Source organism: Moschus berezovskii, chromosome 27, assembly GCF_049115385.1.
Source record: "Moschus berezovskii isolate FMDL1 chromosome 27, NW_MosBer_1.0, whole genome shotgun sequence".
Classification (NCBI taxonomy): Eukaryota; Metazoa; Chordata; class Mammalia; order Artiodactyla; family Moschidae; genus Moschus; species Moschus berezovskii.
In genome coordinates this window covers 42,536,445-42,548,869 of record NC_142486.1, presented here as the reverse complement: position 1 = coordinate 42,548,869, position 12,425 = coordinate 42,536,445, and the positions used below count along the sequence as shown (strand labels likewise).

The 12,425-nt window shown below is 46.8% G+C and overlaps 1 pseudogene across 1 annotated transcript in view; it reads left to right on the top strand.

Annotated features, from left to right (window-relative positions):
- Window positions 1–7,985: 7,985 nt before the first annotated feature.
- Window positions 7,986–12,425, top strand: part of LOC129545168 (GATOR1 complex protein NPRL3-like) — a 53,140-nt pseudogene continuing 48,700 nt past the window's right edge. The window contains exons 1-2 of the transcript XR_016036626.1: window positions 7,986–8,404; window positions 9,405–9,436. The product of XR_016036626.1 is annotated as a GATOR1 complex protein NPRL3-like (transcript). The remainder of the gene's footprint in view (window positions 8,405–9,404; window positions 9,437–12,425) is intronic.

Sequence of the window (12,425 nt, the reverse complement as noted above, 5' to 3'; positions counted from 1 at the left end):
CAGGGAAGCCCTATACCACATTTTCTTAACCGTTTATCTGTCCCTGGACACTTGGGTTGCTTATGCACTTTGGCTACTGTGAGTAATGCTGCTATGACATCTGTGTAAAAATATCTCTTTAAGATCCTGCTTTCACCACCTTTTAACCTTCAATCTGTTTGTATCTTTGGATCTTGATTGATTCTTTTGTAGATATCTTATAATTAGAGCATACCATTTTTGATCCATTCTGCCAGTATCTGTCTTTTGATTATTTTACCATCAAATGAATTACTGATAAAGAGGGACTTACTTCTGTTATTTTGCTGTTTTTTTCTATATGCCTTACAGCTTTTTATTCCTCATTTTCAATAGTGCTGTTTGTGTGTGTGTTTAGCTTTTTGTAGTGGACCGTTTTGATTTTATTCTTATTTCCTTTTGTGTGTATTCTATAACTATTTTCTTTGTGGTTACTATGGGGATTACATTTAACACCCTAAAGTTAAAACACTCTAATTTTAATTTGTACTAGCTTAACTTCAACAATCGGAGAAGGCAATGGCAACCCACTCCAGTACTCTTGCCTCAAAAATCCCATGGGCGGAGGAACCTGGTAGGCTGCAGTCCATGGGGTTGCGAAGAGTTGGACACGACTGAGCAACTTCACTTTCACTTTTCACTTTCCTGCATTGGAGAAGGAAATGGCAACCCACTCCAACGTTCTTGCCTGGAGAATCCCAGAGATGGCGGAGCCTGGTGGGCTGCCGTCTATGGGGTTGCACAGAGCTGGACATGACTGAAGCGACTTAGCAGCAGCAGCAGCAGCAGTAACTTCAACAATATACAAGATTGCTTTTACACAGTTCTTGTCCCATCTCTTAGTTATTGATACCACAAAATGACATTTTTTTACATTGCGTGTCCAAAAACATAAACTAATAATATTTTTCATGATGTATTAGTCTCTTAAATTATATAGAAAATAAAACGTGGAGTTACAAGACAGAGTTACAATAATACTAGCTTTAGGCTAATCGTTCTTTTATAAAAAATTGTGTATTACCCTTCTAGATCATGTAGAAAACAAAAAGTGGAGTTAAAAACCGTTTCTACAATAACACTAGCTCTTAAACTAGTCATTTGTTTACCTTTACTCTATTTCTTCATATGTCTTTGAACTACTATCTAGTATCCTTTCATTTCAATCTATATGACTCCCTTCAGCATTTCTTGCAGGGCACATCTAATGGTTAGGAAAAAGTCCCTTAATTGTTGTTTTTCTAGGAATGTGTTGCTTTTCCCCTCAAAGTTTGAAGGACAGTTTTGCCAGTTAGGATTCTTGGTTGACAGGTTTTTTTTCCTTTTTGCATTTTGAACATAGTCCACTGTTTTCTGGCTTCCAAAACTTTCTGATGAGAAATCTGATCATAATCTTATTGAAGATCATTTGTATGTGATGAGTCACTTCTCTTTTGTTCCTTTCAAGGTTCTCTTTATCTTTGTTTTCTGACAGCTTGATTATAACCTATTGCAGTGGGAATCTCTATGAGTTTATTCTATTTAGTGTTATCTGAGCTTCTTGGATGTTTATGTTCATGTCTTTCATCAAATTGTGATGTTTTGGACCACTATTTCTTCAAATAATCTTTCTGCCTTTTCTGTCTCTTCTTTTCCTTCTGAAACTCCCACAGAATATATCTTGATTTCTTGATTGTATCCTTTAGGTTCTGTTCACTTTTCTTCAGTTTTTTTTCTTTCTGTTCTTTAATAATTTCTATTGTTCTATCTTCAAGTTCACTGATTCTTTTGTCTGTCTACTCAAATCTGCATTTGAATCCCTCTAGTGAACTTTTCTGGAGAAGGAAATGGCAACCCACTCCAGTGTTCTTGCCTGGAGAATCCCAGGGACGGGGGAGCCTGGTGGGCTTCCGTCTATGGGGTCACAGAGTTGGACACGACTGAAGTGACTTAGCAGTAGCAACTTAGCAGTGAACTTTTTCATTTCAGTTTCTGTATTTTTCAATCTCTTCCTGGTTCCTTTTCTTTTTTCTCCTAGAACTTTTGTAATTTTAATGAAATTTTTTAGTCTAGAAAAAAATTTTTTTCTCATGTATTCAATTATTGCTTATTTGTCTTAGTAAGTAAATATTGATTTCTTTTTTTTTTTTCTGGTTTCGTTTGAAGTTTTTTTCTCTTTTTCTTGATAGTTACATTTTGTTCATCCAATATTTTCTTGACTTTCCTTATGTCTTCCTTTAGTTCTTTGATTATGTTTAAGATGGTTGTTTTAAAGTCTTTATCTAGTAGGTTCTACATGTAGTCTTTCACTGGGATGGTTTCTGTTGGTTCATGTTTTTCGAGTGGGCCATACTTTCCTGTTTTGTAATATTAACTTTTAATCATTAATAATAATTCCCTGGTGGCTCAGATGGTAAAGAAGCTGCCTGTGATGCAGGAGACCTGGGTTCGATCCTTGGGTCAGGAGGATCCCCTGGAGAAGGGAATGGCAACCCACTCCAGTATTTTTGCCTGGAGAATTCCATGGACAGAGGAGCCTGGCAGGCTATAGTCCATGGGGTCGGTTGCAAAGAGTTGGACATGACTAAGAGACTAAACACACACAATCATTAATAGCAGCAGTCCTAGAAGGATCTTGACTTAAATTTTTAAAATTTCTGTTTACTTCTATGCCAGATGGGAATTGTGACATATTATTAATTCAGTAAATATTTATTGAGCTCTTCCTAGGTGGTACCCAATTTCTTTGATACCTTTTTCATTGAGACTTAGAGTCTCCACTTGAATCTAGGCTTTGTGGCTATTTGATGAACAGCATATATCAAAAATGACACCATGGCAATTTCCAGATCAGGTTTTAAGGAGCTATCATCTACTTTCTATCTCTCAGGACACTCACTCTTGGAATTCAACCACTGTGTTCTGAGGAAGCTCAAGCTGTCGATGAGAGGTTTACATAAAGAAAAAACAAGTTCCTTGACTCAAAGCCCTGGGTGAGCTCTCAACTAAAATTCAGCACCAATCTATCAGCCATGTGAGTGAGCATCTTGAAAGCAGATCCTTTAGCCTCTAGTCAAGGCATCACTACTGATGTCACATAGGGTAGAGATGAGCTTTTATTTATATTTTCTACTTAACATTTTAAATTTATTTTTAAGATCTACTCTTTAGATGGGACTTCCCTGGTGGTCCAGTGGTTAAGATTCTGCACTTCCAGTGCAGCGGGTGAGGGCTCAAGTCCTGGTTGCAGAATTAACATCCCTTGTGCTGCACAGTGTGGCCAAATTCTTTTTAAAAAATCCATTCTTTAGAATAGAGCTGTTCAAAAAAATATAATGTGAGACACATACATAATTTTATATATATTTTTGGAAGCCACATTAAACAAGTGAGAAGAAGCAGGTAAAATTAATTTTAGAGAGAAATTTTATTTAATCCAATATATTCAAAATGTGTTTTCAATGTGCAATGAAGATAAAAAATATTTATGAGATATTTTACATTCTTGTTCACACTAAGTATATAATATTTTGAGGTGTATTTTACACTTGCAATTACATCTCAAATGAGACTAGCTACATTCCATATGTGGCAATTGACTACTGTGCTGTGAAAGTGTAGCCTTGTAATGAAAGAATTGGAAGGCAAACTATATCCCTGCCGCTATTTACAGTTGAGGAAAGCAAGACCCAGAGGGAGGAAGTGACTTACCCAGGGGTGTGCACTGTCGTGGATTGAATGGTGGCCCCCTCATGGTATGTCTATGTCTTTTTTTGGCTATTCTGGGTCATAATTATGGTATGCAGGATCTAGTTTCCTGACCAGGGATTGAACCCAGACTTCCTGCATTGGAAGCATGGAGTTTTAACCACTAAACCACCAGGGGAGTCCCATGTATGTCCATGCCTTAATTCCTTTGGTAAAACAGTCTTTGCAAATGGAATTAAGTTAATGATCTTGAGATGAAGACACTATGACAGATTATCTGGGCATGCCCTAAATCCAATGGCCAGTGTCCTTGTAAGAGATACACAGAGGAGATTAGACAGACAGAAGAGAAGACTGATACATAGAGAGAAATTGATGTCAAAACGGAGGCAGCAATGGGGGTGATGTGCCCATAAGCCAAGGAAAATAAAGAAAGCTGACAGCCACCAGAACTTGGAAGAGGCAAGGAAAGATTCTTTTCTAAAATCTCCAGAGGGAGTAGGGCCTGCAGACATCTTGATTTCAGTCTTCTGGACTTCAGAATTCTGAAAGAATAAGTTTTTGGGTTTTTTGGCACTTAGTTTTGCAATAATTTGTTATGACAGCCACAGGAAACTAATATACACAGCAAGTTTGAGGTGTGGACTTGAAAGCTCCTAGATTTCATTCCCAGACAGAGCAATCTGCTTTCTTATTGCCTCTGAAATCTTTCAAGTGGCCAGCATTCATTCTTTTACAAGCAGAGTGGACCACATGACCTAGAGGGCCCATGCCCATTATATGGAAGGCCACTGTCCTTTTGCTCCAAGGAATACCACTTCATGCTATCATCATCCTTTGCCTCATCTACTCAGATGACCTCAGCCGCTCTCCCTGTTTCTACTCTTCCCACCTTCAGTTTTTTTATGCATAGTTTCCTGGGTAATCTTGAAAAAAAAAAAAAAACCCTCCAAATATATCAAGCCACTTCTGTGCTCTCAATCTTCCAGTGACTTCCCATTCACTGGAGTGAAGTCCAAACTCCCTACCACACATCTACAAGGCCCTGCTATTTTATGGACCTTATTTGTATCTGTTTACTCCAGCCACAGAGAACTTGCTGCTTCTCCAACTTGTTGAGCACACTCCTTCTCTAGGCCCATTACATTTGCTGTTCTCTCTGCCTGGAACATCCTCTACCCTCATAGCCCCATGGCTCCTCCTCTCATTTTATTCAGGTCTGTACTCAGATGTTCTGTTTTCATAAAGGATCTCCCTGGTTGCTGTCACTATTCATTCCTTCACCATGCTTTGTTTTTCTTTAGAGGATGAATCCCATGCCACTTAGTATAGATTTGTTAGTTCCTTAGGTTTTTGTCCATCTTCACCTTTGGCTCTATGATGGCAGGGACTTTTGTCTTTTGTTTAACAATGTGCAGAACAACACATAACAGATATTCCATAAATTCAATCCTGAATGAGTGAACAAATGAATGAGGAGGTAGAAGCATGCAGGCTCCATGTAATCATAACTTTTTTTCCTAGAGAAGTCAGAATCTGGGTATGTAGGTGAAGTTCTACCAATGTGAACCAAAAAGTACATGTTCACTGGAATGGCTAAAAGAATGTATCCAACGCCACCTGATTGAGACCCCTGCTCTATAGGATCCGGGCCCACTGGGAACTGTGTTCCCCATCTTTAGATAGTGCAGCCACTTCAGGAATTGAGTGGTTCTTCAGGATCTACCAGCTTTTGCCTCTTTAGGCCCAGGCCCCATGAGGTCCTGTTTGTTGTTATAGACCAAAACCATCCAGAACTCTTCATTCAAAAGGCAGGATGTGGGCTGTAAGCTTCCAGCTCATCAGTTCAAAGAAAACCTACTTCAGGAGCAATGTCTCCTGGGATGTTTTTGCAAGCCTCCCTGGAAGATGCTGGGGCCTCTTAAAGGACTAATAATAGACAGGCACGTCCAGTTTCCCAAACATGTCAAACTTAAAAGTGAAGGCTATTTTTTCCCTGTTACCTTTGAATTACTACGTAGGGAAAGGACATTCCATTACGACAGTCATCGCTCTCCACATGCCCCCTAATAACGATTTAGACTCAGCAGCTTCCAGGCAAAGTCATCCTAGGAGGACCTGAGCTTCATTAGGCAGAAGTTCAGCGTAACTGGTTCAATTCCATCCGGCCCTCCTTCAGCCCTTTGTCACCAGAACGCTTTGTGCTTCAGCAGGTTTAACCACCATTCAACGACAAACGTGACTTTGAGTGTCTCTTTTAATCACTCTGAGCCTTGCTGACTTTATCCATCATGAAAGTTCCTAAACTGACACAGGGTTACCTAGAGGACTGAGTAAAACAGTGCAAGTATCTGTGACACTCACCTAGCACCTGATGTTCATTATTATTGAACACTTACTGGACATGGGTGGGGCTAAAGAGATAACGTCCTTTAAGTTTTCATTCATTCACTTGTTCACACAAGAACTCATTCAACCAATGTTTACTGAGCTCTGAGGAGGTGTCAGGCAGAGAGCTTGGTGCAAGGTGACATAATGGTGAGCAGAGCTTGTTCTCAGAGCCTAGTTCTAGTGCAGGAGTTCACAGTCTAATGCAGCACTGTGTTCCCAGAGTGTGGAGCGCGGTGGGTAAATGTTCAAGTGCAGTGTATGGATACTGTTGTTTAGTCACTAAGTTGTGTCAGACTCTTTGCGATCCCATGATCTGTAGCCCACCAGTCTCCTCTGTCCATGGGATTTCCCAGGCCCTTTGCTTCTGGGATGGGGCACTAAATCATACTGCATTACTCGTGTAGATAATTATTACTCTTCGGTTGCATTTCTATCTTTCAGATCCCATCCAGGGGAGAGTCCCAGTTGAATGTTAGTGTGTCTTTAACATCTCTGTAACATTTGGTAATCTCCCATAAACAAAAGAAGGCCTCAGGCACAGGTGTTTTGGGCAAGTGGCAGCATCTGGAGAGATTTTCATAGTATGTATACCTCTTGCTATTCAAACTCAGAAACTAGATAAATATTTTTCCCTAGATGGTTCACAAATATGACCAGCATTTGTGAAGATGGGTCAGGAGTGAAAGTTGGGGAAACACCGGCCTCTTAAATTTCTCCCAACCCTCTTCCCCACCTATAAACATTTTTTATTGGTGTATAGTTGATTTACAGTATTGTATTAGTGTACAGTAAAGTGAATCAGGTATCCATATATACATACATCCACTCTTTTTTTTTCTTTTTTTAGATTCTTTCCCCTATAGGACATTACAGGCTTCCTTGGTGGCTTAGTGGTAAAGAATCCACCTGCAATGCAGAAGGTCTGGGTTCGATCCCAGGGTTGAGAAGATCCACTAGAGAAGGAAATGGCAAACCACTCCAGCATTCTTGTCTGGGAAATCCCATGGACAGAGGAGCCTGGCGGGCTACAGTCCATGGAGTTGTAAAGAGTAGGACACAACTGAGCGAATAAACAACAACAGTAGGCCATTACAGAGTACTGAGTAGAGTTCCCTGTGCTACACTGTGTGTCCTTATTAATCTATTTTATATACAGTAGTGTATATAAGTCAAGCCCAATCTCCCAATTTATTCTTCCCTCCACCTCCCCACTCCCTTTAATGGCCCCATTTTACAGTTGACAGAAACTGAGTCTCTTTGTGGAGGGGATGGACAGAAGGTAGGGAGTTTTCTTCTAAACGATCAGGCGAGCAAAGCCAAGAACTGTCTTCGTGGTCGAGTTAGACGTGTATATATAAAATAATAATTGCTCCTCCCTTCCCTCTGCAGTACGTGTGTGCGTCTGTGTGTGTGAGTGTGTGGAGCCACAGGCCTTTCCGAATGAGTGACAGCGGGAGCCCGTCCCTCCAGGAGCCGCGTGAGGAGTGACCGGTGGCACAGATCGGCTGTGGATGGGTACCAGTCTCTGCAGAAGCCCGGTTGGAAACCGTCGCACCCAGCCTTTCCACTCCCCACCGCTCCCCCGTTTCCTCCCCCCACCCCACCCCAGCTCCATCAGTCTTTTTCCGCTCTCGGTTCCCCCGGGCGCACCCAAGGTGCTTATCGCCTTCTTGCAACCCAGGCCGAGGACAGGGTCGGGGGTGCGCGGCGAGGGCGGGAAGCGAGGCTCAGGTCTGGTGGTTCTCGACTGCGGTCCCCGGTGCCGCCGCAGCGCTGCGGCTGAGAACGCTTGGCTGGGAGGCCGGCAGCCGTGGGGTGCTAATATGTAAAGCAGCTGGCGGCGCTGGGCGGGGCCTGGATGTGATGCAAATGAGGGAGGCGGGGCCTCCCCGGGGCTCCGCCCCCTCCCCCGCAGCTGGGGCCAGCGGTGCCAAGCGCAGCTGGACGAACAGCGGCAGCTGGGCGAGTGACAGCTCCAGCTCCGCGCGCCGCGGCCGCCAGAGCCGGCGCAGAGGAAGCGCCCGCGGCCCTGGGCGCCTCAGCGGCCGCCTCCTCCCGCGCCTCCCGGGCCCGCAGCCCGCGGTCCCGCGGCCCCGGGCCGGCACTTCTCGGGCTCCCGGCTCCCCGCGCGCAAGATGGCTGACCCGGCCGCGGGGCCGCCGCCGAGCGAGGGCGAGGAGAGCACCGTGCGCTTCGCCCGCAAAGGCGCCCTCCGGCAGAAGAACGTGCACGAGGTGAAGAACCACAAATTCACCGCCCGCTTCTTCAAGCAGCCCACCTTCTGCAGCCACTGCACCGACTTCATCTGGTGAGAGCGCGCCGGCGCAGGGCACCTTCCCGGGGCCCCGAGGGCAGCGCCGCGCGCGCGGGGACCCTGTCCGCGCCCCCCCTCCGCCCTGCGCCTCCGAGGGAGGAGAAGCCCCGCATCCCCGGAGCTCCCCGCTGCGGACTCTTCTGCCCTGGACTCCCCGGTGGACGGTCCTGCGGCTTCCCGCTCCCCCCGGTCCCAGACGGCCGACCGCGGGGTGCCTCCTGCCCTGTCTCTCTCCCAGCCGCCTCGGAGCGCCCTGGGGCCGCGGCGCGGACGGCTGTCCCTCCCCGGGAGGGCAGCGTCTCTAGTGCCCTTTAGCACGGGGTTCCCTGTTCCTCCACCTCCTTCCGGGGTCGAGGCACCCTCACCCCCCTTCCGTCCTTTCCGGGGGCAGCGCCCTGAGTGTCCTCTCTCTATCTCCCTGCGGGCACAGGGTATCCTTGCCTCCTCCTCCGTGTCTCCGAGGGCAGCGCCCTGTATTATCTCTTTTCTGCCCTCCCTGCGGGCCTGGGTTCTCCTTTCCACTCCTCGGCTTCCCGGTGCACATCACTGCGGGAACCCTCCGGTCTCCGGTCCCTCTAGGCATGGGGAGTCCTCTCTCCCTCCCTGTCCTCCCGGGAACACCACCGCCGCGGGGGCTCTGCCAGTCTCCCTCCGGATGCGTCTTTTTCTTTTCTCTTTCTCCGAGGGTACGCGGGCATCTCTGTGGGTAGATCTCCTGCCTGCCCTCCGCCCCCACCACGACGGAAACGCTCCCCCCACCCCGCCACCTGGTGGTCGCAACCTCCTCTCATGCCTTTTGAGGGGAGATGGAGGTTACCGCTGAACTCCTACCTTCCCCCTCCCCCTCAAAGGCGGAAGAGTCTTGGGCACCTGCCTGTGGCTGGGAGGTTGCCCCTGGGCCAGAGGGATAGGGGGAAGTGGGTGACTCTGCGGGGGAACTAACCGGCGGTTGGGCCCCTCGGGCTGTCTGACATGCCTCCTTCTGCCTTTGCAGGGGCTTCGGGAAGCAAGGATTCCAGTGCCAAGGTAGGCTGTGGGGTTTTGGCCCATTTATGCAAAGAGAAGGTAGAAAAAGACTTCCTAGAAGTGACTAAATTAGGCAGAGAGTGAAGGCACCACGGCTGTCAGAGTGACCTCCCAAACTAGGAATTCATCACCACAGAAAGGTCTTATTAATACAAGGGGTGCTGTATGTGGGGCAGAGATGCTCCATCCAGGAAGGACTGGTGGGGCCGAGAGGCCCAGCTGGCCAAGGAAGTGTATCCACCCTTTCTCCCTTCCTACAGCTATCCCAAAAGTGAACCTGTCCTGCCTGGTCAGTTGGCCAGATAGGTGCGCGCAAGAGTGCTAAGTCGCTTCAGTTATTTCCAACTCCTTGTGACCCCATGGACTGTACCCCACCAGGCTCCTCTGTCCATGGGATTCTCCAGGCAAGAACACTGGAATGGGTTGCCTCCAGGGGCTATTCCTGACCCAAGGATCGAACCTGCGTCCCTTACCTTTCCAAGCAGGTTCTTGACCACTAGCGCCACCTGGGAAGCCCTTCCCCACTAATTCCTGCTCTCATGCCTGTCCACTTCCCTTCCCCATAGAAGTCTCTACAGGTGGCTTCTGCCTCTGCAGATGGTGTATCCCCTAGAAAGGCGACCGTGATTGTCCGCTGGGCCTCTGCCCTCTCTGAAGAAGTGGTTCCAGATGGAGTGCTTCTCAGATCCTGGTTTAAATTGCCCTTTCTCTCTTCTGGCTAGGTACAGGAAGACTCCAAGTGACTGGTTACCTGGGTCCTTGCATCAGGCCTGAGATCCTTGACCCTAGCCAGGGATGCCCAGCCTAGGGGTGACTCAGCTGTCGCTGGTTGCAGATTCTCTCTCCAGATGCCAAATCACCTGCTTGTTTAGCCCTTAGGGTGTCAAACATTTTTTTAATTCGATGTCAACATTTTCGAACGGAAGATTTCACAAACGTATCTGACTTTGCAACTTTAAGTTTGTTGACTGTCGGTCCCACTTTCTTTTTAGAACTACCATTTGGAGCTGAGAGCAGCTGTTTTCATGGGCAGGGTGCACATTTACCACTTTGTCTCAATTGATCGTGACCGGGCCTGCTTCACCCTGTTTTGGCCCCTGTAAGGCATTAGAGTTTCAACCTCTGGTCTGGAAAGTGCGCGTTTTTAGACCAGCTGTGGCTGAGTTTGGTGAGAAATGTCACATTTCTAGGGAATGTCTTAGGGACAAGTTGATTGCCCTGATAAGCTGGACAGAGCTCAGGGGAAGAAAGCATTTGAATATTAAAGAGTCTGAAATGTGACTTAGCACTGACTGATGGTTTAGTTGTAGCACCTCCACCCTCCAGAGAAAGTAAAGTGATCCCTGGTGAGTGTGGGTGGCATTGTCAGTTGTACAGAATGCTTGCAGCGTGGTACTGCTTTCTTCTGAGACTTGTGTGTCCTCTAACCTGAGATCTGAGCAGAGCCCGCTCAGCTGAGGAGTGTCATAGACCCCCATCCCCGTCCTCCTTTACCAGGATTTGGAGGCCCGGTTTTACACACTGCATGAGAGGATTTCCCACATTGCTTTAAATGGCAACATTTTGGTCCTGGTGCAAACTGTTGGATTGTTTTCTAGAAAGTTAACCCCTCGAGCAGAATGCCAGTGGTGTCTTAGCCCAGGAACACGCAGATCTTTGAGGTTCCCTCTCACTTTCATGAATCAGTTTCTGTCTTTGTGTCTTGTTGAGGTCTGGGGTGATTTTTGAACATTTTTATGCTGCTTTTCTCTCCCACCTGCTCTGCAGTTATTAACGGTGGGAACATTGCTTGCAACATGCAGGTACATCTGAAGCGGGAGATCCTTTTATTCAAAGAAGGGACAGTGTCAGCATTTTCTGGTGCAGCTAGTAAGGCAGAATTAAAGTTTCTAATGAAATACGGCAGCTTAAGAGGTCACCATGCTTAATTTTTTAAATCGCTTTTCTTTATCTCCTCTCCAGGCAATGTAGGGTAGTGGGCATGTGCACAGCCTGTCAGGCTATCACTGTGGCTTGGAATCTTGGCCTGAGACTTTGCAGCTGTGTTACTTAGCCTCTTTGTACCTCAGGCTCATCATCTATAAAATGGGTCCAGTAACAGCAATCAGTTCAGTTCAGTCGCTTAGTTGTGTCCGACTCTTTGTGACCCCATGAATTGCAGCACACCAGGCCTCCCTGTCCATCACCAACTCCTGGAGTTCACTCAACCTCATGTCCATCGAGTCGGCGATGCCATCCAGTCATCTCATCCTCTGTCATTCCCTTCTCCTCCTGCCCCCAATCCCTCCCAACATCAGTCTTTTCCAGTGAGTCAGCTCTTCGCATGAGGTGGCCAATGTATTGGAGCTTCAGCTTTAGCATCAGTCCTTCCAGTGAACACCCAGGACTGATCTCCTTTAGAATGCACTGGTTGGATCTCCTTGATACTTACCTTTAAAAACCGCTAAGTGGCTCCAAGTTGTTAACAGTATGTAAGATGCTTGGACCAGAGCTCAGCACAGACTAAGCACTCAGAAGATATCATCTCCTAGGATTGTCTCCAAACTAACCTAGTGGTGGGGCAGCTTTGTGTAAGAGGAGATTGGGCTGCAGGGTTACTTTGCTATGAAACCAGCTGCCATGTGAGAGTCAAAATCCAGCTGTGAACACGTGGTCACCTCATGTTTCTGCTTTGCTCATATATTCCAACTGGGCTGGGTGGGAAGGAGCAAGAGAGGGGAAGGGGCAGTTTGACAGCCCTTGAAATTGAGTTGTTTAGGACTTCATGCTTAGGGATATTCAGGAAAGGGAAAGATTATCCTCTTATCCTGGGGCTTCCTTGGTGGCTCAGTCAAGGATCTGCCTGCAAGGCAGGAAACCTGGGTTCGACCCCTGGGTCAGGAAGATCCCCTGAAGAAGGGAATGGCAACCCACTCCAGTATTCTTGCCTGGAGATTTTCAAGGACAGAGGAGCCTGGTGGGCTACAGTCCATGGGGTCGCAAAGAGTTG